This window comes from Perognathus longimembris, unplaced genomic scaffold, assembly GCF_023159225.1.
Source record: "Perognathus longimembris pacificus isolate PPM17 unplaced genomic scaffold, ASM2315922v1 HiC_scaffold_154, whole genome shotgun sequence".
NCBI lineage: Eukaryota > Metazoa > Chordata > Mammalia > Rodentia > Heteromyidae > Perognathus > Perognathus longimembris.
This window is the reverse complement of record NW_025956551.1, coordinates 3269-30844: the sequence shown is the minus strand read 5'-3', so window position 1 is coordinate 30844 and position 27576 is coordinate 3269. Positions and strand designations below refer to the sequence as shown.

Below are 27576 nucleotides of genomic sequence, written 5' to 3'. Positions count from 1 at the left end.
GAGGGCTGAGGGAGGAGGTAACAAACAGTACAAGAAATGTATCCAATGCCTCACTATGAAACTGTAACCTCTCTGTACATCAGTTTGACAATACTAATTAAAAAAAAAAAAGAAAGAAAGAAATGATCAAATGCTGTACTAGATATGGGATGGTTTCCCCCCACCCTCACCCCGGGTCCTGGGGCTTGCTGCTGCTGGGACTAGGTGTAGTCCCCGAGCTTCCTTTTGCTCAAGGCTAGCTCTCTACCACTTGAGCAACTGTACCATTTCTGAATACTTTATTGGAGATATGACTCTTGTGGACTTTCCTACTGGGCTGTCTTCAAATAGAGATCCTTAGATCTCAGCCTCCTGAGTAACTAAGGGTTACAGGTGTGAGCCACTAGTACCTGGATTGATTTTGTATTTTTAAAGAATGTACAAATTCTAATTTCTAGCTAGAAACTGAAAGGTATGAGGCTGTAGGTAGCTGTGTACAAAGGTTGCAACTGTAGGAGTCAGGTTATGAGAACAAAAACTTATGATCAGTGTCACACCTTTCATCATTCCTCACCATCTTTCCCTAGCCCATTTGTACTCTCAAGTTACATAGTTCAACTTTTACAGGCAGGAGGCATGTTTTATCTTCATGGAACTCTATAAGATTGAGTTAAAAGCTCACCATTGGCAAAATATTCTGGAAGTTCACAATCTCCTAGTGCCTCCGTTTGAATTATGATAAAATAGTGTCATTCTTCCTATTGAATAGCCATTTTCTGTTTCCACTTTTGCTACAAGTAAAGCAAGAATATGGTTGGGGGGCAAGAATATGGTAGGTCTAGTTCCCACAGCATCTGTCAAGAGTACTGACTTCAAAGATTCAGATATACTTTTAAGTTCCCAGTTATCTTTAAGTAAATTAGGGCAGGGGAAAAAAAATGAACACTGACTTATTTTCCCATGTCAGTGGCTTTGAATCTATACTGAAGATGCTGATTCTTCCTTGTATCCTTTCATGAGAAGGCATCTATTGACATTTTTTTTTTCCCCTAGCAAAGCTGGATATGTAATCAACACCTTAGGAATGAGTATTTCTTATTACCAATAGGGACGATACAGGCCACCTGAGGCCCAAAGCACTGCTGGATCCAGCGCAATCTGCCAGCAGAACCAAAACACAGCAACTAAAACTTATTGACCACTATAAATATACAATGCATTCTGGTTTTGATAATGGTAAGTACAATCAGTCTTATTGATACCAAAATGTCAATGGGAATGGGAAAATTATATTCCTAGTCAAGAGAAAGAATCATCAATGGACTTCATTCATGAGATGACCTAGACATTGCATGTCACAAAGATTCTAAACCATATGTAAAGAACATATTTAAACAACTGAAGAAAAGTATAGCCTTAATAAAATGAAATTTAAAATTGTAACTTGGTTCTTACTAAGAACCAAATTAGTTGATTGTAATAACAAGGATCCTTGGAGGCTCTAATACCCAGAGGAATAAGAGCAGCTAATTGAGGAGAGAGGCACATCTAGGGTGGTATAGTCCTTGCCCCAAAGCCTGAGACCCTGAGTTCAATAAAAAAAAATCAATACAATACAAAAAAGTAATTAACCAATAATATATCAATCAATACAAAAGCAATTAGTTTGAGAATATCAACACAAATAACCTAATCTGAAGAGGAACCATATTTGAAGGCAAACTCAATAGAGCATTAGGGATTTATGGCTTGATATTCGACACCTTTTAAGTTTATTAGGGATTCAGTTGGCTTAGTCACTTGCATCCTAGATTACACAGGAAGATGGTGGCCAATTTGTGTGTGTGTCAAAACCAGTACAATTATTTTTCCATTTCCCAAGAAGGAAGATAGGGAGAGAGGGACTGGGGATGTGTATGGAAGAGTGTTTAGTAGCTAAGCCCTTTGGTTCAGAGACTGTTTTCTTAAATCGAGAAAAATTCTGTTTGTAATCCTAATCGCAGGAGAATTGGAGGAGCCATGAACAGAAGATGGTTTTCATACTGTCTTCAGCATGGTCTCTCCACTAGGCTTTACAAGTCCCACTGGAAGACCAAGATACCTTGAAGACAAGCGACTGGCAAGGTGGAAGACCTAACCATAGTAAGGAATGGACAAACTTGCCATATGCACGGCATTAAAGAGCTATACTGAGCAGAGATTACTTTTAATTCTTTTTCATTGTGTATTAACACTCAGTGCTACAAAACAATTGTGGATTTTAACTTTCTTTCCTTCCTTTGAATAAAGCTCAGGAAAAGCCTGACACTGCTAGTCCCTGAAATCTAGGTCTGGCTGATTGGTTCTCATCTAGAAGATTTCTAGTTGTATTTTGAATTCATAAAACATGCATATAAGATAAGCGTGTTTCAATCTTATGAGTAAACAAGCTTTCTTCCTCTCTTAAATGTATTGCACGATACACATTTTTAGGGGAAATATTTTAATTTTTAGAGGAAAGGCTTCCAAGAAACTATGTACACAATCTGACTCCTTCTCCAAAAGCTACAATACCTCAAATAAAAATTTCACAATAAAATTACAAGAAATAATACAAAAAAAAAGTGAATGGGAATGCTCAGACACAGAAAGTTGTGCAAAACTGAAAATGTAACTGTCGGAAGCAGGAATGGGGTGGGTGATTCCTGTTTGAATAAATTAACAAATGAATTCAAAATAGTAATGATTACAGGAATCTTGTGAATTTCTGGACTTGCACTACCACATTTATAACAAGTGCTAACAAGCCTCAGCAGCAGGCGGGCTTTTGCCAAAGCCTTTGAAAAAGGTGAAGGTAGGGAAGTTCCACATGGACCTTGATGTACAACCCCTCTGTATCACACTTAGACAATAAAGAAAAAAAAAAAAGAAATTATTCTTTCTGAAAAAAAAAAAGTTGCCGTTGTCTCGCATGGTTTTGCCTTTTTGTCCTCACAAGCAGAGAAAGTTTGCCCTGCGTTCTCCGTGGGTGATAAATACTTTAGAAAAACGTCCCAAGGAAACGCTGAAGTTAGTCTGCACCCACGGCTTGTGTGAGCTACTGTTGTTGCTAGGAGCTCCCCAGTAAGTGGCTGCACGTGCCTCGTGGTTTTCTTCGTACTTTCATTTTGACTAGAAAGTGGAACTGTCTGTACAAAAAGCCAAGGGCATATTGGGCCAAGTCGGTCTTCCCTGTCCGTCGCTACTGTGAGCAGGAGCCCAGCATCCCAGGAGCCCTAGATGTGCATCAAGGATATTATGCCATTCACGATAGCACCCGAGTCCCGTCCCGGTAGTGCCAGGGCTGAGAGTGCAGCTGGCTCCGAGTCACAGCCATCACGGCAGTCGCCGGGTCTCCACCCTCACTCACTGGCAAATACATGCTGATCATCTCACGCAGGTCTCCGGGGCACGGCGCCCAAGAGTGCGCTGAAAAGGGAGAGCTGCCTTTAGGCTCCGCCTTCACCAGTGAGCCAAGCGCTTTTGGGGCTTCCCAGGACGTGGCCGCCACGACCGATTTCTGGTGCGTGCCGCCCGCGTCCGAGGCGGGTCGTTGCAATGTCCCGGGCACTGTGTGGAAGGTTGCCATAACCCGGGCGTGGGGAGCTCACGTGGTCGTGCATAGGGCTGTATTGCAGAGCGCCCCAGGTCGAAAAGATGCGCCAGTGGCGGGTTGGGCGCACGTGTATGCGGATAGTATGAGTGCAGGTGCTCGCAGCCCGCGCCTGGATGCTGCCCGTAGGCCACCTGCGCCTCTTGCCTCATCGCAGCGGCCTTCGCCACTGTTGCACCGAGCTTGAGTGGGTGACTTTGGCCCTGACATTGGAGCGTGCATAGCCGCTGTCTGTTGCGAAGCCGGGGCTCTCCAGGTGCTGGCCCACTGCCGCGGAAGCCACACCCACACCTAAGGCGCCAGTCGTTGGGCAGCTGCCGGCGCCGCCTGAGCGAGCGGACAGTAGCCCTCGGGCTGCAGAGTGCTTTTCCTTCTTGAGGACCGTCGTGATCTTAAAACGCGGCTGGTACTTGTAATCCGGATGCTCCTTCATGTGCTGCCAGAGTAGCCGCTTTGCCTCGTCGACGAAAGGCTGCTTCTTGGCTTCGGACATGGCCTTCCACTCGGCCCCCAGGCGCTTGCTGATCTTGAGTTGTGCATCTTGGGGTTCTCCTGGGCCATCTTGCGCCGCTGCCCGCGCGACCACACCATGAAGGAATTCATGGGCCGTTTGACCCGGTCCTGGTTGGCCGTTGCTCCTCCACCACAGCTCGCTTGGGCCGATCCCAAGCGGTTAGTGATGGCTTGGGCGCCATTGGGAGAGTAGAGTACAGATCGGTGTCCATTATCATGCTGTGAATCCGGCCGGCTCATGGATTCGCCGGCGCAGCGTACAGAGAGCCTGGAGCATAGAAGACCAGCTGAAATGGAGATGGAGTGGGGCTCAAACTGAGCGCGACTAGGGGTTTGGGCTGAGAGGTTCAGGGTAGAGAGGGAAGAATGAATGGAGTCAGGGTGAGAGCAACAACTACAAGAGGAGGCAAAGGCGTGTGCACTCAGCGCCAGTTCATTTCACAGATGCAAAGTTTTTCTTTGTGCACTAACTACTTGCCAAAAGGGTTCGTTGTCCAGGGTCGCCGCTGACTCCCAGTAGCTCTCTGTTGAACGGCGCAAATCGATGTGGTCGTGCCTAACTTGTTCCACTTCCTGGGCCAGGTGTGGCTCTCGCTCGGGAATGGATCTGGGGCTCGCCGCCTGATCGTCACCTGCAGCCGAAGCTCGCTGCCTTCTCCCTTCAGTAGTGCTTCCTCAGCGATATCCAACTCGAAGAACCACAACCGGCTACCAGGGCAGGACACCGCGCGCGTGTTGTGAGGGTCCCAGTTGCTCCCACAGTGTAGGGGAGCCAGAGTAGCCCGGAGGAGGCAATCGCAGTGCCGTCCAGGGAGTATCAGAAAAGCCTAGGGAATGAGAGGTGGCTAAGAGCGCCAGTGAACCCAGCCACGGTGTCTAGATCAGGCTGTCCGCTCCTGAACCTGAAGGTCAGGTTGGGGACAGAGGCACACGCAGCGCCGGGACGCGCGGGGACCAGCAACCGGACTAGTCTGCCGTTAAATGAGCACGCCTTGGTCAAATGTGAGCTGGCAGTCGATGGTGTTCTGAGGCGCCCTGGGCGAGTGACCAGAAAAGAGAGTACATACAGTAGGCAGAGGGGGAGGGGGAAGGGGACAGTAAGGACAAATAGGAAGGGGAAAAAGAGGCTCCCAAAGGCGTCACACCCGCGCTGAGTCTTAAGCATGCACACGCAGCAGCGACCGACCAACCGGAAATTTGCCTTACCCCTTCCATCTCTCCTCCCTGCTTGAGTTCTTTGAATGACGAACAAAATGGTTTTAAACCAAGAAGGAGAAGATGGTCTTCTTAATGCCGGCAGGATTGTCAGAGACGCCTCTGGACACACAGACACTAATGAACTACTTTTTGTGCTGGTCTTAGGCTTGAACTCAGGGTCTGGGCACTGTCCCTGAGCTAATTTTTAGCTCAAGGCTAGTACTCTAGCATTGTGGACAGTTTGAACATAAAATGATTGAAAGTTAAGTTGGTGAGCAAGTTTTTATAAATCCCTATTGTTTCATAATCTTGGTCAATATTTTTAGCTTTCTTAAAGTATTTATGCATATTGGTTGTTACTACAAGTAGCGGGGAGGTTATTCCATTTTTGTGTAAGTACACTTTTTTTTTAAATGAACTCACTCTTTTTTTACTCTAATATCTCCTTCTGTAATGTTTATTTTTTCAAATTTTTATTATCAAAGTGATGTACAGAGAGGTTACAGTTTCATACGTTAGGCATTGGATACATTTCTTGTACTGTTTGTTACCTTGTCCCTCATAATCCCCCCCTCTTCCTCCTTTCCCTTTCCCCCCCCCCATGAGGTGTTCAGTTCACTTAAACAGTTTTGCAAGTATTGCTTTTGTAGTTGTTTGTCTTTTTTTACCCTGTGTCTCTCAATTTTGGTATTCCCTTTCAATTCCTAGTTCTAATACCAGTATAAATGAACTCACTCTTGAAGTTCCTAATAAGCAGACTGTGGAAGAGCTTATAATTCAAGTGGCAGATCAACCTTTGTCCCTGGGGCTCTGTGTGTGTGTGTGTGTGTGTGTGTGTGCGTGCGCGCGCACGCGCGCGCGAGCTCCCTGTTGACCAGGCTCCTTCTATGACTTATGGAGGTAGGTGTGAACAGAAAGTCCCCACAAGCAATCAGCACTGAAGATATTTGAAGGATTCATCTCTAAGTCTTAATGTTTCTGTGAGGTTTGTGCATTCCTATACCCATTTCACAGAGGAAGCAGTTTAAACCATGACACAATATTCCATCATTGAATTCTAAACTCCTAAAGCATTGGACATGAAAAGGGATCCAGAAACTATTGAACGATGCTATTTTGTTTTTGAGTTTGGAACACTGAGGTCCTGGCAAGGTGTTGATGGTGAACTCCATTTAAAAAAAAAAAAAAAAGGAATTTAGCTGAAGTTCAGGCTGAATTATTTAGAAGCTTTAGCATCATGTAGACTCACTGCCAGGAGAAAAATTAATGCTGTCTCAAGGAACTGGAGAGAAAGGGAAGGGAGAGGAGAGGAGGAGAGAGGAGAGAAAGAAAGGGGGAAGGAAAGGCAAGGGGTGGGAAAGGAAAGGTGGGAAGGGGAGGGAAGAGGAGGAGGAAAACAAAGGAGAAGGGATTAGAGGGGAGAGAAGAGTGAAGAAGCCACTGTTCAATGTTACTTTAGGTATTTTCTCTGAAACCTCATATGAGGAAAGACTAAATTAGCCCTTTCTATCTGAACCTGTAGCTTGCAAGCCCCTGTGCTCTGAGGGATAAACTGGTAGAATTGCTCAGCCTGCACCTGGCAGTATAACAACTGGGGAACCCTGTTACCACTGAACCACATCATCATGGCACATCTGGGACACTGAGCAGGTGTTTCATGCCCCTCTCTCAAAAGACTTAAGTGCTTTACACTCTAATTAGTTTACCTAATGTGACCTGTTTCAGGTCCTGTTGTGCCTGCCTTCAAGCACAAAGTCAGACGTTCTGGTTCTGGTGGCACTGATGTTTGCTGAGCTGACATCTGTTCTGTGGTAACCCCACCTGCCCAAAAAGCAGATGAACTTTAGATGGGATACTTTGATGAGATGAAATGACATTTCATCTGGGTATACTTGCTACAACCCTGAAGGAACTGCTTTTAAAACTTGAAAGCATTTGCTTTCCTATTAAAGCCTAGTTAAAACCAGAGCTTTGGTTACTTTTCTTTACCCTGGTGGACTCCTTGTTCTATATACCATAAGAGACATTAACCTATGATTTGACTGCATTCCACCCAAGAAAATACAAGACACAAGTAGGCTTTTGATTCAACTGTGTGTGCCTTCACTAAGCACAAGACTGGGTCTTGAACTGATCTGATAGTAAAAAAGAATTAGAATTGCCATGTTTTGACCTTTCTTTACTAGAGGGTAGATGCCAGCCATAAGATCCATAGTTGTGCTTTAAATACCTATTAAGAAGCCATGCACAACACAATATGAACTCTTTTTCCTTAGGACTGAAAAAAGAAAAATCACAAGAGGACATTTTTGCTCACCCTCTCATTTTGCATCATGATTGGTTTTGTGTGTGTGTGTGTTTGTGTGTGTGTGTGTGTGTGTGTGTGTGTGTGTTTTCCAGTCCTGGGCCTTGGACTCAGGGCCTGAGCACTGTCCCTGGCTTCTTTTTGCTCAAGGCTAGCACTCTGCCACTTGAGTCACAGTGCTACTTCTGGCCATTTTCCGTATATGTGGTGCTGGGGAACCGAACCCAGGGCTTCAAGTATACGAGGCAAGCGCTCTTGCCACTAGGCCATATCCCCATCCCCATGATTGTTTGGGGGGGGGGAAAACAAACCATCTTTTATTTTATTTTAATCACACACTCCCCATTTTTATTTTTATTTATCCGTTGTGGAGCTTGAACTGAGGGCCTGAGCATCGTCCCGTCCCTGAGCTCTTTTGCTCAAGGCTAGAGCTCTACCACTTTGAGCCACAGTTCTACTTCTGGTTTTTGTGTTTTTAATTGGAGATAAGAATCTCACACAGACAAAAAGAGTCTCATGGCCTTTCCTGCCTGAGCTAGCTTTGATTTTTTTTTTGGCATTGCAGCTTATAGTTCCAAAAATGAAGAGTTGGCAGGGTGGTAGTACAAAAGAAAGAGGAAGTGTCCATTAGACATTAATTCAAATGCAATGCAGACTGTAAGAAATGAACGATTAGTTACCTGTCATGGAATAAGGTGATGGGGTGTGGAGTGTGATAGGTAAATGCTGTCATTTGTCTGGTACAAGTCAGGCTTCACCAATTTGGGAAGACAATTCAAGGATAAGCAAATACTGTCTTTCCTGCAGAACAATCCATTCTTTACCATAATTTCTGGAGAGGAGAAAGTGTGGAAAAAACGCCAACTGCAGGGAAAACAAATGATCACATGTCTGTCCAAGAGAGACCCTCGAACATGGAGTGGTCCTGATGCATGCTGTCGTGATGCTTAACTTATTTGTTTACTTATTTATAGCTATCCTTAGGATGTGAGGAGATAATAAATCCTTTGGGCACAGTGTGGGGTTCGCTTATAAAACAAAAAAGCCAACAAAAGCACTTTGAAATATTTCCAACTCAGAGGGTCCTAAGTGCTGATGTCTACACACAGTTTGGGAAGGAGTGAGAGGCAGAGAAAGTGAAGAGTAAGAAGCAACCAAACACTTGTGGCTCCAGCCCGGGACCTTTTCAAGTAGCACTTCCCAGCTCCAGTTTCTTGCCAGGATCCCCACCCTGCATTCTGGGGGCGGGGGCGGAAGCCATAGTTCTAGTTCTCAGTGAGTCAGGAGGGAACCACCGGGGCTCAGAGGGAAGGGTCCATACTCGGGGCTCTTTGGCCCATAAACTCAAACTCTTCCGGGCTCCCAACCCGAAATGAGCTTTTGAACTGGATAGGGCTAATTTTACTTGGAGAGTTTGTGTCCAAACACTAAGGGCACTCGGGGGCGGGGTGAATTGAGTACTTGGTTATCACGGAGAGAAAAAGAAAAAGGAGAAAAAAGGCAAGCCCGATCTCCCGATCTCCCGGGGAGCCCTGGATCAGGGCCCAGAGCCAAAGTGTCCCTTCCTTGGGTCAACTAAGGTTAAGCCTGCTCTGGAGCAGACGCTATGGGGGGGTGGGTGGGGGCGCTACCGGAGGGCGGGGAGAGGAACGACTATTGGTTTAAATCCTCGGAAATGACTGAGCTGACTCAGGATTGTAGGCAAGCGAGGGGAAGGAGGTAACTCCTCCCACTCAGCTTTACTGGAAGAGCCACTGGAGGTGAAAATTGTGATACGATTTGTGTGCAGTACACACAGCTGGGTTTGGTGAGGGAGAGGGAGAGGGGAAAGCATGAGTATCAGGTCACTGTCATTTTGGGGGCCCTGCTTCCCTCAGTCCAGGCCGAGCAAGGAGGGCCGAGTCAAGCCTGCTTGCTGGGTGTGCAAGCCCGGCAGAGACAAGAGGAAGGCTCTACCTCCCTGCTCAAAACTGCCACCAGTTGCTTGCAAACCAATTGTTCGATTCTATGCAATGTCCAGCAGGGACAAAAACAAATGTTTGCGCCACATAAAAGGTGAAGGGATCTCCTTTGTCCAGAGAGAAACAGTAACATGATATTTTCTATCAGTAATGAATTTTATTTTCTTGTCTTCCTAGCTTGCAGTGCTATGTCTGCAAGTGTGTGTGCCAAGCTAGGAAAGGGTGCATGACGACGAGACGAGAATGTGCCTGAGAGGTGCGAGTGTGCAGGCCAGTGTGCTTGTGTGTGGCATGGGAGGCACCAGGAGAGTGCTAGGTCTCAGACACACATTGGGAATGAATGCCTTGGGGCCCACTGAGGTCCACCAAAAAGTCCCCAAAATGGCTTCCAGCTCTGGCCCTGGTAGAGAGAAGTGAAATGCTTTAGTGGGAAGAAAAGTCCTGGGGGTAGAGGTGAAGTGCTTCTTCTGGGCACTGTGAGCAGCTGACCTAGCAGCACCAGGTATCCCTGGGCACTGGAGGCTCCCAGTACCCTGCTGTGAGAGAAGAAGCTCCAGATAGGTGGGCCTGTGATAGCTAGCTAGCAGAGGCACCTAGGAATCTCCAGGAACAAACATGACCAGCAGTGTCTGAGTGCTAAACTCCATTTTAGACAATAAAAAGAAAGCAAACAAAGCCTTCAGTGTAAAACCCTAATACCCTTCCTGTTTCCTGCTGGTGCCCTTTGCCCTTTGGGGGCCTTGCCCCTTTCTAGAGACATCCTGCTGATCCAGCCATTAGTCATTCACTGACATAAAGATGGTGCCCAGAAGGAGGGAACATCTTTGCGGGCAGAGAGAGGTGTAGATCTCCCTTTAGCCATTTTTGGGCGCAAACGCAATTCACTTTATCCTCATTACCCCCTGAGTTAAGATTTAGGGTTCAAAGGCTATCTGAAACAGTGTGCTTTCTCTCTGACCTGCCAAACCAAACACTGTCTCCTTTTCATAGTACCCCTGTACAAAATGATTTAGTGCCTGGGCCCAGAGATCGTGCCTCAAGACACTCCTAAATGCAGGTGATTGCCAGGTTCTCCTTCCAACCCCAGGGAAATCTGACTTCCACTAGCAGAACAGCTTGTTTCTGACTCTTCCAGGGAAGATAAATGGCATTCAAAAGGGGCCACAGGCCCCTTCATTATTATCCCAGGAAGGATAATAAACCCCATATCCTGGCTCTGAGACTTCATTGGACTTACTTTTTTTGAAGTCAGAAATCTACATGACTTGAAATTATGTCAAAGTGATGTTTAAATCTAATTGAGAAATACATTAAAGGGCAAACTCGGACTTCTTGTGCCACTCTGAAGAAAAGTGAGATTGATGCAGACAGGTTTTCATTTGCATGAATCTCATGTCATGTTTATATTGAAGTCTGTGCACCTAATCTATTTTGTACTAACAGGGATGGCCTATAAGAATAAGCATCTCTGATTTCACTTTATTCCTTTTTATATAGTAATTTCTTATGGTTTCTCTCCTCTTGTGAGTGACATCAAACAGCTACAAAGGTAAATCTTTGACACAGATCTGGTTGCTAACTCACGTGGGCTTAGAGGGTCACTCCTGAGACATTCTGATCATTCCAGAATGGACACTATTAGTAAGTCCTGACAGCTGAACCAGCTAGCATGTCTACAGCTCCCCAAAAGTTTGGTTTCAGATGTTTGCTTTGGGGAGGTTGTAGCTTAATCAGATGTCCTCTATTTTTATGTTTACAGTCTGAAAATCTTAATGTTAGTAACGAGGAGGATTGCCCTATTGGAAGAGTTTGATTTTGTGTTCACTCTTCACTCTATCTCAGGAATAAGTACCTGTGCTCAGAGGAGGACCAGTATTTTCCTCAGCAAGAAACAATGTGCCACTGGAAGGTCACAAGTTTGTTTTTTGTTTTTTTTTTTTCCTTTTGCCAGTCCTGGGGATTGGACTCAGAGCCTGAGCACTGTCCCTGGCTTCTTTTTGCTCAAGGTTAACACTCTGGCACTTGAGCCACAGCGCCACTTCTGGCCTTTTCTACATATATGGTGCTGAGGAGTCGAACCCAGGCTTTATGTGCACAAGGCAAGCGCTCTTGCCACTAGGCCATATTCCCAGCCCCAAGTCACAACTTTTGCAGGTTTATACCTGTAATCCCAGTTACTCAGGGAGGCTATGACCTGAGGATCACAGTTCTAGTCAGCCTTTGCAGGCTACCCGAAGACTGGAAGTGGAACTGTGGCTCAAGTGGTAAAACAGAATATTTTGCTGATGTTGTTAAGCCAAAGAGCAAGGAAAAATTTTAAGAAGATCCGCAGAAATGTACAATATGTGTTAAAATCACACCCTGAGACCATTTGAGGAAGGTGATGCTTAATATGGCTTTTCTAAAGTTTGCAACCAGATTGTAGAGGTGCCTGCATTTTCTGCTAAATTCTGAGGCGCACAAACTCTCTCTTGAGGCAAGGCCAGTTTTTGACTCAGCATCTTGAGCCCAATTTATGCAGGAATCCAGAGGCCAAGAGGGTTGGGAATCTGCCTTGGCCCTACCACATCTCTGGGATTAGGTAAGCCAAGCCAAGGAACCAGTTTGAAAGATGCACTTTTGGAGAGCATGTAGATCTGACCTGGAGCCCTGTCACTACTAGACAAGATTAGAAATGGAAAGTGACAGAAAGGAGGACCCTGACCTTTCCTGTTCTTTTACCCTTAGTGACTGCTGGAGGAAGGGGAGAGGCCAATTGTAAGTATTAATAATCTTTGTTGCTGCCCTTGGCCACAAATCAAGCCCAGAATCTGGGCTTCAGAAGCAGCATCCTTCTTCCCCAGGGCAGCCCTTTTTTGCTGACTCCCTGTGGACACCTGACTGGAACTAGAGATGAAGGGTGGGAGGCTAGGCAGCAGTGATCTCTTGCCAGCAGATATAAACAACTGCACACTGCATTCTGGGCCTCTGCCAGGGTGAATTTAGGCAGGGTTGTATCTACCATGTAGGTTTTATAGATAGTCCTTCTCACAACATTTCCTTAGGGATAAGCCTGGGTAAGCACATGGCTGGAGAATCAGTGCTAGGCTCAAGCCTGGAGTGTTCTGGAACTCAAGGGTGTCCCAACTGGTTCTCCTTTCAGCTCCCTCCCTCCAGCAGACCCATAGCTCCAAGGACAGTGAGCAGTTGCCCCTCCAGCTTCCAGTCTTCCCCCCTTTAGTCTTTCATCCCCTTGTCTTCTCTTGCATTTATAAACCTGATAGCAACAGCTGACACTTGAATACTCCACCAGGAATCCAACTACAGAATTTAACAAGATCTGTGTTCAATTATCACTTCTATACAGTATCAGCATTAGCCTAATTAATAACTATGTTGTCCGATATAGTGATTAAATCATTAGCTCTGCTGTAGGGAAGCAATATCTGGTTTCCCCTCCAATTAGAAGCTAATTGAGCTTTGCAAAACAGGTGAGCTGGGCTGGGAATGTGGCCTCGTGGCAAGAGTGCTTGCCTCCTATACATGAAGCCCTGAGTTTGATTCCCCAGCACCACATATATAGAAAACGGCCAGAAGTGGTGCTGTGGCTCAAGTGGCAGAGTGCTAGCCTTGAGCAAAAAGAAGCCAGGGGACAGTGCTCAGGCCCTGAGTCCAGTGCTCAGGCCCTGAGTCCAAGCCCAGGACTGGCAAAAGAAAAACAAAAACAAACAAACAAACAAACAAAAAACCAAGTGAGCTGTGAAATTTGAATTATATGTGTGAGTACTGCTCACTGGATGAGCCCCTAATAGAACATTTCCACCCAGAGACTCAGGAGGCATGAGTGTACATGATGTGCTATCTTCTCCATGGTTCAAACAAATCCCAGAATAGATCTCAGGAAAGAATGCCTACTAAGAGGACATCACCTTTCTCACAGATGCTGGGGAGCAATCCCCAACTGTTGTCCAAGGAGAGAACATTGCACTTTGGAGTTGACAGCAGCTGGTAACTGATTGAACTGAGCTCTGGGCCTGCTCCAGGAGTCCCTGGAAGCTCTGATTTTCAAATGTTCTCTTGTCTTCCTTTTCCTACACTTTCTATTTCAGAAACAAACCCGCAATAACAAAAAGTTTTATTACCCGCTTCCCTTAAGCTTTGTTTGGGGACAAACAATTCAGAGACAATTAGCCCCAGATGAGACACTGAAGAGAAGCCAAGAGAACCAGGGATCTGGGGAAACACCAGGACTTAGAGAAACTCCCCTGGGCAAAGGCACATACATGAGTGCTGAAATGCAAACTCCAATCAGGGTGGGCATTGGAGTTGGGGAATGAATGCAATGAACCAATGAATGCAGGTGGCAGCCAGCAGACAGAAATCACCACCCTGCTGTGACTGTTCTAGTTCCATCACAGGCCCAGTGGCCCAGGGTTTATACATGTTGTGCCCCCTCAACCTTCACCACCCCTGACTCCTCCCCCCCCTCCTCCAACCTGCAGCAGCTCTGCTGTCACTGGGGAAGAAAGGGAAGTCTAAATGTCCCATTCTGCTTCCTCTGGGCCCCTCTCTGAGCCCTCCTCCCACCTCTGCCTAGATCTGTGCCTCTTGTTGCCAAGGCTTCCAACCACTTGACTGTTCTCTCTGTAAAGAGCTTTCTTTTCCTCCTCCTCCTCATCCTCCTTGTCCTCCTAGTCCTCCTCATCCTCCTCGTCCTGCTTGTCCTCGTCCTCCTGGTCCTCCTCTTCCTCCTTCTCTACTTCTTCCTCCCTCTTTTCTCTCTAAACTCCAATCTAGAAACAAAGTTGGTTTCTGCTCTGCCTCCTTTGAATTGTGGTCTCAGCCCCTGGGGGGTGATAGTAGAGCCAGACAGGCTGAATCCTTGGGAGATCAATAGAAGTACCTTCAACAAACTTCAGTACACCAAAGACCTGAGGGATTTAACTCTAGGGCTGAATCATCAGGAGTCATGGAACCTAGGTCAGGGTTCACTGGAAAACTCACCAGAGCAAGCCAGACAGACCCAGGAGTGGAAAACAGATAATTTGGAGTTCTGGCTTGGAATTTGAGACTGATGATACAGAAAACCCACCTCCTGAAACCTAAAAGCTAACTTTTGGTGACAGACTGCTAGAGAGCAAAGGGTTTTGTCCTCAGGGACTATCCTTCACTCCTAGACTCTTCTTTTATTTATTTTTTTAATTTAAATTTTATTGTAAAGGTGAGGGGTTACTGTTACATAAGTAAGATAATGAGTACATTCCTTTTTGAACAGTGTCACCACTCCCTCATTTTCTCCCAATTCCCCCACATACAAACTCCCTTCCATTCAAGTTGTAGAGTTTGTTTCCAACATAGTGTCCAGTGAGTATTGCCGAAGCCTTTGTTCCAACATTTCTGCAATTCCTTTCCCTTCCCCAAATCAGATAAACTTACATGCACCACAGGACAAAGGGCACATAAATTAAAACAACAACAACAACAAACCAACCATACTGAAAACAGGAAATAAACCAAAAGAGGACAAAGAAATTTAAGAAAAACCCTGCAATTAGTTTAATTAAAAAACCCTCTTGGCGGGGCTGGGGATATAGCCTAGTGGCAAGAGTGCCTGCCTCGGATACACGAGGCCCTAGGTTCGATTCCCCAGCACCACATATACAGAAAACGGCCAGAAGCGGCGCAGTGGCTCAAGTGGCAGAGTGCTAGCCTTGAGCGGGAAGAAGCCAGGGACAGTGCTCAGGCCCTGAGTCCAAGGCCCAGGACTGGCCAAAAAAAAAAAAAAAACCCTCTTGGCTGGCATAAAAACAGACCCAAAGATCAATGGAATAGGATAGAAGACCAGAAACAAAGCTGCATACTTTCAGTCAGCTGATATTTGACAAAAGAGCTAAAGACATACAATAGCCTCTTCGACTACTGGTGCTGGGAAAACTAGGCAGCCACATGTAGAAAACTCAACGTGGACCCTAGCCTATCACCATGCACCAAGATCAACTCAGAATGGATTAAGGACCTCAATATCATACCTGGAACCCCAAAACTACTGATGTACAGGATAGTAGGCAGGCACTTCCTTAACAGAGTCCCAAGGGCACAGCAGATAGGTGAGAGACTCGACAAATGGGACTACTACAAAATAAAAAGTCTGTGCACAGCTAAAGACATAGCCACTAAACTAGAAAGACAACCAACCATATGGGAAAGGATCATTACCAGCACAGCAACAGACAAAGGCCTATTAGTCGTCATCTACAGAGAACTCAAAAAACTAACCCCCTTTAAGTCCAGTAAACCAATTAGGAAATGGGCAAAGGAGCTAAGGACAGACTTCACAGGAGAAGAAATAAAAATGGCAAAGAAACATATGAGGAAATGTTCAACATCCCTGGCAGTAAAGGAAACGTAAATAAAAACAACCCTGAGATCCCACCTCACTCCAGTTAGAATAGCCTATACACTGAACTGAGGCAACAACAAATGTTGGAGGGGATGCAGGGACAGAGGTACCCTTCTCCACTGCTGGTGGGAGAGCAAACTAGTACAACCACTTTGGAAAACAGTATGGAGGTTCCTCAGAAAGCTCAGCACAGACATACCCTATGACCCAGCAATATAACTCCTAGGCATCTATCATGAACAACAGGTCCCTGTTTACCATAAAGACATCTGCACATCCGTGTTTATTGCTGCACAAATCACAATAGCCAAAATATGGAAACAACCCAGATGACCCACTACAGATGAATGGATCCAAAAATGCAGTACCTGTACACAATGGGATACTACATAGCAATTAGAAATGATAAAATATTGGTATTTGCAGGAAAATTGTCAGAGCTTGAACAAATAATGTTGAGCGAGACAAGCCAGGAACACGGAGAAAAACGGCGCATGATCTCCTTGATATATGATTGTTTGTGCAGGGGGGGTGGGGAGGTTGGGGAGGAAGGGGGAGAGCAGCAGAGACCAGGTCTGCAAAATAACAAACTTCTTTTCAAATCGTATTTCCACATGTTTGGGTCAGCCACTTTACATTATGTATCTAAATCTAAACAACTACTAAACAAACATAAAACAGTCTAGGATAGACCTATCAGAGGATCACAATAGCTCAACAGCAATGTACATAGGATTATATAAAGATGAGGGTAAGCAAAATGAGCTCCAAGAGAAGGAAACAGGAGGATTTCATCACCACATAAATCGAAAAAGCCAAAAGTGGTACTGTGGCTCAAGAGGTAGAGTGTTTGCCTTGAGCAGAAAGAAGCCAGGGACAGTGCTCCAGCCCTGAGTCCAAGCCCAAGGAATGACAAAAACAAACAAACAAACAAAAAACTCTTAAACATACCAAATTCTTGCATACCCCAATATACTCTATGTTGTGTGTGTGTGTGTGTGTGTAATTTTCTGTACTGAACCTAGATCTGAACTTTCTTTGAGGATTATGATCAGGGGTAAAACAACAACAAAACCATTTCTGTGTTGAGCTCCTGGATTTTGAGCATAAACTGTAAAATTTCTGAGTTGTCAAGAGAGAAAATTTGGTCCATCAACAGTGAAACTAATCCTCTGCCTTGGATTCTGGACTGTCTTTGACATTACCTAGAAATACTATAATCAGTCTCCAGAGCCTCCATAATCTGGTTTTTAGGAAGATATTGAATGGAAAAAAGGTCCCAGACAAAGGTAGAAGTAGAGTACAACTATTTGTCATACTGGTTTTGGGTCCTCCTCCCATTTCTCCCCATGTCTCTTTCAAAGGGAAGCAGACAGAGAAGGCACAAGGAATGGGAACTTGAAGACAACAATGGCAGAAATTAATGTAATGCTTCTCAAACTTCATGCTAGGATAGAAGGCATTAGGGATCTGGCATGCCAGTATACTGACACTGCATAGTTGGCACAGGCCACCAACACCAAAATTTGGCAACAAGTTACACCTACTTGTCTCCCCCACCCCTTTATTGTCAAAGTGAAGTCAGAGGGGTTGCAATTTCATATGTAAGGCAGTGAGTATAGTTCTTGTTCAACTTGTTACCTCCTCCCTCATTTTGCCCCCTCCTCCACCCTCGCCCTTTCTCTCTACCTACTTGTCTTAATATTTATGCAGGTGGGCATTCACAGGGCTGCACCAGTTTTATTCTGAGAAGCATTTCATCACTAAACAGGGGTTTTGTAGAACATCCTGAATAATCAACATCAGCATAATCTCAGGCAGTGGCAGAACCATTAACTCCTACTTAGATGCTCTGGAAAACAAGAATATGGCCATATTTGGAAATAAATGTCAAGGCTATGGTAGAAGGAACTAAGACCATTTCATAATCAGCTATGGAAGTCCCCCAAAGCATATAGCATTCCTGCAAAAGAGTGCAGTGTGTCAGTTATTTATAAAATAAACTACTCCGTTGATATGGAAAATAATGTGCCAGGCCTGATTTATAGAAAGTATATCTTAGTGCTATTTAGTTTGAATCTAAATGAAGCTGTGTACTGGTACCAGACACCGTCTGTAATCCTAGCCACTCAAGAGACTGAGATCCTAGGACTGCTGCTCAAAGCCAGTCCAGGCAGGAAAGTCCATGAGACTCATAGCTCCAGTTAACCACCAAACAACCAGAAGTAAAGCTGTGGCTCAAGTAGTAGAGCAAAAACACTCAAGGGCAGCACCCAGTCCCTGAGCACAAGCCCCATGACCCGCACAATTACCAAACAAACAAACAAACAAATAAATCTAAATTGAAAAGCCTACAAAAGAAATCATTCACTGTCTAAGTGGACAATACCATTTTTAATTTGTAAGCCATTTCCTTTATTTCAGTCTTGCTAACTTCCCTTACTCAATGGCTTTCACTGCATATCCATAGATTCCTAAATGGGAAAAATGGGTCCAGAACATCATTAAACAATGTTCTTGTTCCCTTCCCCCGCCCCACTCACAATGTAACTGATATTTATAGATAGCTCAAGAAACAAATTGAGGGATTTAACAATCTTGATTGCTGGATTCAGGCAGTTGAGAATGGAATTTGTAATGCATATTTAGCAAAAAAGTACGTGAGAAATGATGTTGGCTTTCTTATAAACCTATTATTTTTTTGATAGCCATCAATTATTTTAAAGATTTTTATTTTATCACATTCAAAGGAGATTCTATGCCCAGTAAGCAGTTACTGTCCATTTCTCTTTGCCTGAGCCCCCAGGAAACCATTAATCTGATTTCTATCTCTATTAATTTACATATCTTGGATATTTCTTTTAGCTGAAATTGTACAATATGTGACTTCAAATTCACTCAGCCTAACAGTTACAAGGTTCATCCATGGTACAGCAGGTAACAGGATTTTATTTGCTTTCTACATCTTAATAATCATTATATATGTACCATAATTTATTTATTCATTCGTCAATTGTAAAACATGCATTTGAGCATTGTGAGCAGGGCTGCTATGAATGTTTATGGCCAGTATTTGTTTAAATACCTATTTCTAGTTCTTGGGGTCTATACCTATGCCTGGAATTACTGAACCATATGGTAATTTTTTGTTTAAATTTTTTCAGGAATTGTTAAACTACTAAGTGACCTACAATGCACAGAGCTTCCAGTTTCCTAATATTCTTGTCAACACTTATTTTCCATTACATTTATACAAATTTCCTAGTGTGTAAGAAGTAATTTTTCAGATATGGTTTCATTCTCCTAAACAAATTATGATAGTAGACCTTTAACAGATATGTTTCTGTCATTCTGGACATTGCCTTTAATTTCTTTTTTTTTTTTCCAAATTTTTGTTATCAAACTGATGTACAGAGAGGTTACAGTTTCATACATAAGGCATTGGATACATTTCTTGTACTGTTTGTTACCTTACCCTTTCCTCCCCTGAGGTGTTCAGTTCATTTACACCAAACAGTTTTGCAAATATTGATTTTTTTTAGTTGTTTGTCTTTTTTTACCCAGTGTCTCTCAATTTTGGTATTCCCTTTCAATTTCATAGTTCCAATACCAGTATACACGGTTTCCAATATATTCAGATGAGATTACAGAGATAGTGTAGGTACAACCACAGGAAGGTGATACAAGAATATCATCAATAATAGAAGCTACAGATACACATAGAACGTTGAAAGTAGTTACAACTGTGATATAACAATTTTCTCTATAACATGGAGTTCATTTCACTTAGCATCATCTTAGGTGTTCATAAGGGTATAGCTATTGGGCCTTGTGATGCTCTGCTATGACTTGCCTAAACCTGTACTAATTATTCCCTATAGACCATAGAGTCCATGTTTCTTTGGGTCTGGCTCCCTTCACTTAGTATAAACATTTCCAAGTCCTTCCATTTCCTTAAAAATGGGACAAAGGAGCTAAAACAATAGTATGGAAGAAAGATAGCCTCTTTAACAAATGCTGCTGGCAAAACTGGCTCAACACATGCAACAAACTAAAACTAGATCCTTATATATCACCCTGCACCAAAATCATTTCCAAATGGATTAAAGACCTCAAAATCAAAACAGAAACACTGAAAACACTAAAGGAAGAAGTAGGAGAAACACTTGGGCTCTTTGGCACAAACAGAACTTCCTTAACAAAGACCCAGAAAGGCTACAAATCAAAGAAAGGTTAGACAAATGGGACTGCATCAAACTGCAGAGCTTGTGCATGGCAAAGGACTTAGCTCCCAAGATAAAGAGAAAGCCCACACACTGGGAGAAGATCTTTATGGGCCATTCAATGGACCAAGGCCTCATATCTAAAATATATGCAGAACTAAAAAAATTACATTCTTCCAAAACAAAACCACAAAGAACCAATAGCCCCCTCATCAAGTGGGCTAAAGACTTACAAAGAGACTTCTCTGATGAGGAAATGAGAATGGCCAGGAGACATACGAAAAAATGCTCTACATCACTGGCCATAAAAGAAATGCAAATCAAAACAAACCTGAGATTCCATCTCACCCCAGTAAGAATGTCATATATCAAGAAAACTAACAATAACAATTGTTGGAGGGGATGTGGCCAAAAAGGAACCCTACTTCATTGTTGGTGGGAATGTAAACTGGTTCAGCCACTCTGGCAAGCAGTATGGAGATTCCTCAGAAGGCTAACTATAGAACTCCCCTATGACCCAGCAGCCCCACTTTTGGGTAACTATCCGAAAGACCACAAAAAAAAATTACAGTAATGCCACCAGCACAACAATGTTCATCGCAGCACAATTTGTCATAGCGAGAATCTGGAACCAGCCCAGATGGCCCTCAGTAGACAAATGGATCAGGAAAATGTGGTACATATACACAATGGAATTTTATGCCTCTATCAGAAAGAATGACATTGTCCCTCTTCTAGTTTTCAGCAGGCTGTTTTTGAACTGTGATCCTCACATCTCAGCCTCCAGAGTAGCTAGGATTACAGTCATAAGCCACAGGTGCCCAACAATTCTGTACTTTTCAAGGCAACTTACTTTTATTTAAGTGTCCCAAACTACTCTACTTTTCATAGGGAAATATCAGTGTTTTACACTTCCACTTCTGTGGTTTTTTGGCGTTTAGTTACATCACAATGTACAATTGCAATTGAAGGAAGAAGGTGTTAGAGGAATAGAAACACATTTAGTAGGGCCAAGTGGATCTGTGTTCTTCACAGGAGGAGGATGCTGGCAGGCTGTTTGGGAAGCTCCTGTTGGTTGTGTAGCCTGGCTGTTCCTTCTGTGTACATTCTGTCCCATGCTCCTGCCTCCTCTCCACAATCCTACTCAGGGAGAGGCAGCAGGTTAGTCTGCCTTCTCCTCAGAGGCAGTAAAAAATGAAGATGTCAGGCTAGGAATGTGGCCCAGTGGAAGAGACCTTGCCTAGCCTGATGAAGGCCTGGGCTCGATTCCTTGGCACCACATGTAACATAAAATGCTGGAAGTGGTTCTGTGGCTCAAGAGGTAAAGTGCTAGCCGTGACCCAAAAGAAGCCAGGAGCAGTGCTCAGGCCCTGAGCCCAAGCCCCAGGACTGGCCAAAAAGAAATACACAATGAAAGTGTCATCAAAATATGTGAAGTGTTTGTTGATTTGTTGTTGTTGTTGTTTTGGGCTTCCTCACTCCTCCCTCATCCATCCCTTCACTGAACAATTTCAATGTGAGATGCAAATGATGCCACCAAGGAAGCCTGACAAAGGTATAGCAGGACCACAGTCATGGGTCACTAAGAGTAAAATGAGTTGTTCTCCCTTGAGTTGTTGCTCTATATGATTGGGTGGCAAGTACTCTGCCCGCAACCCACCCCCTTTACATTTTTTGGTGGTAAAAATATACATAAATCACAAAATTTGCCACTTGAACCATCTTAAAGTATACAGTTTGGTGCATTATGCACAGTCAAAATGTGCAAATATCACCACTACTCATTGTCAGAACTTTGCACTGCCCCAGAGGATAACCCACCAAGCCATTAGTCCAGGGTCTGGCTCTTCTAGCAAACCAGGGCCCAGAGGACCTAGCTGAACTGTCACCTAGGTGGCACAGCCACTCACTGAGGGCCCAGCAACTTCCTGGGCTAGCCACCTTCCTGCTTTGGGGACTGCCCTTGGGAGACTCAGCCTGCTCTGCCAGTGTAGCACAATCCAGAGCTCATATCTTGATAGCTCAATGTGGAGCAGCTGATTGACAAATCATGAACGTGCCAGACAGACCATTCACTTGGAAGAGTCAATGCTCATGACTGCTCATGAGATACTTTCTCTGTTTTTCTTCTTCCTTCTTTATTATTCCCACAATCCCACACATGTTCCTCATCTTTGCCACCTGGCCTCCCAAACAGGAACACAGCCACACATTCCCAAATCATTAGCTCCCATCCAGTTTCCCCTTGCTGTAGAGACACTTTGGTCCTGGCAGGGGACAAACACAGGTGTTGAGCACTGCCCTCTCTGTACAGATGTTCACAGGTATCAGGTTATTTGCAAACTAGGACACACACCCAATCTGGGCAAACAGGACAACTCAAGGTATTGAAGCTGTGGGTGGACTTGATGGAAGTTCATGATGCCACAGGCTTTGACACGGCATGCTAGCAATACTGATGTATGGACATGTGCTAATTACCATACACACACAAAGCCACACATATCCAGAATGCACATGTGTATACACATGCAAGAGTTACACCCCATATACATGCGAATGCCCCATGTACTTGGACACACAGCATACACACATGTGCACATACCTGTCACACTTACAGTATGCATAACCACATTCTCTACAACCTGGATGCACCCTTGCACTCACACTTCACAGCAATGGTTCTCTTCAAACCAGTCTTGGTCAATTTACCTTTGCTTGTGGTGCCTTCTGACACAGGCAAGAAATGCCTCTGTTGGAACACAGAGCCCCTCTCTGGCCTTGGCTGTCTGCAATTTATTGGAGGCCATCTTGGCTGCTGGTGGAGTCTTCAAAGCCACAGTAACTGGTACTCACTGCAGCATTGCTTTTACAAGTAACTCACAGACCTAGGGTCCCTGAGAAGACACTCATCACAATCCCAATTGTTTTGTTCAGAGTGGATGGCAGAGAGGGGCAAGGCCATGGTAGGTTCCTGTGTGGGCCTGGGAATATCAATATTTTTAAATCAAATTCTTAAATAAAAGCAAGGTCGTTGTTTGAGGAATCCCTTCATCTCACTAATTTATTAGCAACTACAAGGTGAGACTTGTAGCAAATAACTCAAGAACAATTCCTATTGCTGCTGCTGCTCCTTCTTCTTCTTCTTCTTCTTCTTCTTCTTCTTCTTCTTCTTCTTCTTCTTCTTCTTCTTCTTCTTCTTCTTCTCCTTCTTCTTTCCTTCTTTTCCTTCTCCTCCTACCTCCTCTTTTTCCTTCTTCCCCTTCTTCATCATAATCAGTAACTACATTTAAAAAATGCCATCGTTGTTGAACACAAACTTCTTTTGCCTCCTCAACAATTAAAAATGTTTTAAGGTTAGATACCAGGAGCATTTATGAAGTCTAATACCTCTGAGGGACTGAAAACAAGGTCATATGCAAAGTTCTGTCTGCCTTTCCATCCACCCTCTTGCATCCCCTACTACCTAGACTTTCAAAAGTATGTTAGGTTGCACAAAAACATTTCAAAAACTACAAGCCAACTTAAGCATTCTGTGTGTGGAAGAAGCAGAGGAGAAGAGTGGTGATAGAGTGAGAAAAATAACATCCTGCTCCTGAGGCCAACCTCTCTTTGGAAACAAAAACATGTTAACAATCAGATACAAGAGAGACTTGAAAATTGGAACTACATCAAAATTAAAAGTTTCTGCACAGCTAAGGTAGACAACAGATGGGGAGAAGATCTTCACCAGCAATATGTCAAACAAAGGCCTATATCCAATATATACAAGGAGTTGAAGAAATGAACCTGTTCCAAACCTAATAAACGAACCACTAAATGAGCGACAGAGCCAAAGAAAGACTTCAGAAGAAGAGGTAGGAATGACAAGAAAACACATGCGGAAATGCTTATCATCCCTGGCCAGAAAGACAACGTAAATCAAAACAACTCTGAGATCCCATCTCGCACCAGTTTGATTGGCAAATATTGTGAATTCAAACAACAAATATTGGAAAAGGGAACCATACTACAGTATTGGTAGAAAAGGATGGTGGCCGGGAGGTTCTTCAAAAAACGAAACCAAAAAAACAACAACCATGGACGTTCCCTAGGACCCCACTATACCACTCTGGGGCATCTACCCGGCATACCACAAGCCATGATATGATGAAGACACCGGAATATCCATGTTCATTGCTCTACCATTCACAACAGCTAAGACATAGAAACAGCCCACGTGCCCTACAACAGACGAGTGGATCAAAACATGTGGTACTTATACACAATAGAGTTTTATACATCCACTAGAAGGAATAAAATAATGTCATTTGCAGCGAAATGAAACCAGAAGAAGCCATGTAAAGTGAGGCAAGCCTAGCTCAGAGCTACAAATGGTGCATGTTCTCTCTGACATGTGAAAATTGTATCTAAAACACACTAGGATATGGTAAATTATACAGGATCTTAGATACTCGCACAGTGAGACTACTGTGTTTCTCTCTTGGAAACACAAAGGTGCAATGTCTGTGTGCCTCTTCATAGTAACAGAAACTTTTGTATCTATCTATCTACCTCAAAACATATTCCAGGATATAGAAGCAAGAGACCTTCCTCCTCTTTCTTTCTTTTAATTTTTATATCTTTATTTTGATGATTCTGTCTTCTATTCCTTATGCATGGTGTTCAAGTGAATGTCTTAGGGAGGGGGATGGGTGAGGGCACAGAACCTGAGGGTAAAAGTGTGAAAAAGTACATCTGTGAAACTCACTGGACACTGATGATATGTGAGCTATGCAACTTGTGGGTGAAGACGGGAGGGAGGGAGGGAGTGTGGAAGAAGGAGGAATAGAAGACACTGTATGAAAGTAAATGTACTAATGACCTGACTCACATGACTGTAATCCCTCTGCATATCACCTCTATAGTACCAGTAAAGTAAATTAATTTTAAAATGTAAAGTAAGAAATGTGCTTTCTAAAGCATCCAACTAAGTGTAAGAGGCCTAAGACTCTTAAAAATCTAAAAGAAAAGAAGTGAGCCTCTTTGAAAGGTGGAGAAAGTCAAGGTGAGTACAAGGAGAAAGGCTTTGGACTTTCCTGCCCAGCCTGCCACTCTGCTTTGGGACATGGGCATCTACCACCTGTCCTGGCTGAGCTGATGGTCTTCTGCTCCAGAGGCTCCTGTGACTCACCATTTAGATTTCCAGAACCACTCAGCAAGAAGGAACTTTCAACACTTCTGGGAGCTGCAGCTCACAGGTATTGTGGTCAGGTCAGTACCTGGTGCCAAGGCCAGCTTCTTAGGGATGCTGTCCACAGATGGAATCAAGTTCTAGCCACTATTCTCAAACCCCCATTAGCTGAAATGGCTAGCAGAAGCCACCTCAATATGTTGCTGTGGAGCACAATTGTACCTCCCCTAGTCCTTCTGCAATGGTGTGGTTTATTTAACTTGCCAGAATAATGGGAGAGACTGAATGAGAGACAGATAGTACAGAGTGGTATAAAAAATAAACCGACTTAAGTGTACCACTAGTTCGATTCCCTTTTTTAAGTTACCTCCAGAGTGTTGTTATCTATCATGAAGAATACTGCTGAATAAAGCACAAGGCCTTGGCAATATTCACAGAGAGACCACAGTCAGGCACAGCCAATGTCACTGTATACCCAAAAGTAGAATGCACTTATAAATGGTGTATTGGAAGCTCTCATTATGCTCTCAGTGTAAACCAAAAGGCAGTCCACACTGATTGGCTATGGAGTGAGACCACACTGAATCCAACCATCTCCCATTCACAGCGAGAACTTGGAAATCCACACAACTCACAGGACAGACTGGCCATGGTTAGGCATGAGCCCCAACACCTTCCTCTCAACTGACCAACTCCCATGTGGACCACAGGCAGAGGCATGTTTCTGACACCTTCCAGAATTTTCCAGGATGCTCCTCTTGGAGGACAACTCCTTTGGCAACAGTTTCCACAAATTCAGCAAACATAATGGCAGTTATGGTATACCCTGTGTAGCAGCCAGCCTCTCTCCACTGAAAGCCATCCATGGTTGTCCATTTCTCTGCTGTGGGCCTACCCTTCCCTTGGTGGATGCTCTCTTTGGGGAGAATCCAAGAGCAGGTACAGGGGCAGCCTGACCTCATCACTCCCCCCAGAGGACTTCATTGTCTAACATTCTAGCAGCTAGACCCCATAACAGCTGTGAAAAAGAGGCCAGTTTCCTGTGTCACCTGAAGACTTTTGCTTCCCTTGTGGATTTGAGGGAAAGCTCATTGGAATATTGTCTTCTTCTAGTAGAAGGTTTTGGGACACTTAGGACAACAAGAAAATCATTTGGTCATTTTCCTGTGATCTATATCCAGTGATAAAATCTGAGTGAGACATGCCATGCAAAAATTCTGGTCACAGATGCTTCAGATGCTTCCCCAACCCCCATCTGCCTGATATGAGACTGTGCCTGCTGAGTGAGCATTGCGCTACATAGTGGTCATGTCAAAGGAGCACTACATTGTAAGGTGTATTGTTGTTTCCTGAACAGTGTGCTTCATGCCACAGAACACAAACACAGTGCTCAAGGGCCTGCCTTGTAGGACAAGGACAAGCCCTGCCCCCTAGAGGGACCAGCAGCACTGAAGAGCTGAGGAGGCACCTCTGAGCACAACCACACTCCTGAGCACTGGTGACACAGAAGTCTGCAAGACCCCTTCTGCCACACTAGGACAGGAACCAAGCTTTCCACACCTTTAGTTTTTGCTAAAATCATGCTAACCTGCCTATGACTAAAAAATACAACAAAAACCCAGTAGATCAAATCCATGGTATTGTCTGTTTTGGAGTGAATGGGGAAAGCCAGAGATCTCAGGGGCTGAGGTCATCTGGAAGGAAACTGATTCTTGGAGGTAGGAGAAACAGAAACAAAATAATAGAAATATAGAGAAATAGATAATGTGCTAATGGATGTACCTATGTATACATGTATCTATCTACCTATGTAGATCTCATATGGGAATGTGCCTGAGCCTACTCAGCTCTATCTATCTATCTATCTATCTATCTATCTATCTATCTATCTATCTCTTTCTGCCTGTCTGTCATCTGACTCTGTTAATATATACATATCTAAACTTACAATTCTCTATAGAGAGATGTTTATCTATATATGTATGTACATAAATAGTCAAGCATGTATATGTATGTATATGTCTGCACATATACATTTACACACATATGTGTGTACAGATATGTGTATATACATATGTGTATATGTGTATATGTGTATATACATATGTGTGTACATACAGAGAGAGAGAGAGAGAGAGAGAGAGAGAGAGAGAGAGAGAGAGAGAGTGAGAGAATAAAATCAACCAGAATTGTTCAGGCATATGAGAAAATTAAA

At 44.0% G+C, this 27576-nt stretch overlaps 1 pseudogene; it reads right to left on the bottom strand.

Moving 5' to 3' along the window:
• Window positions 1–3233: 3233 nt before the first annotated feature.
• LOC125344555 lies at window positions 3234–26227 on the bottom strand (annotated as a pseudogene).
• Between the last annotated feature and the right edge of the window lie 1349 nt (window positions 26228–27576).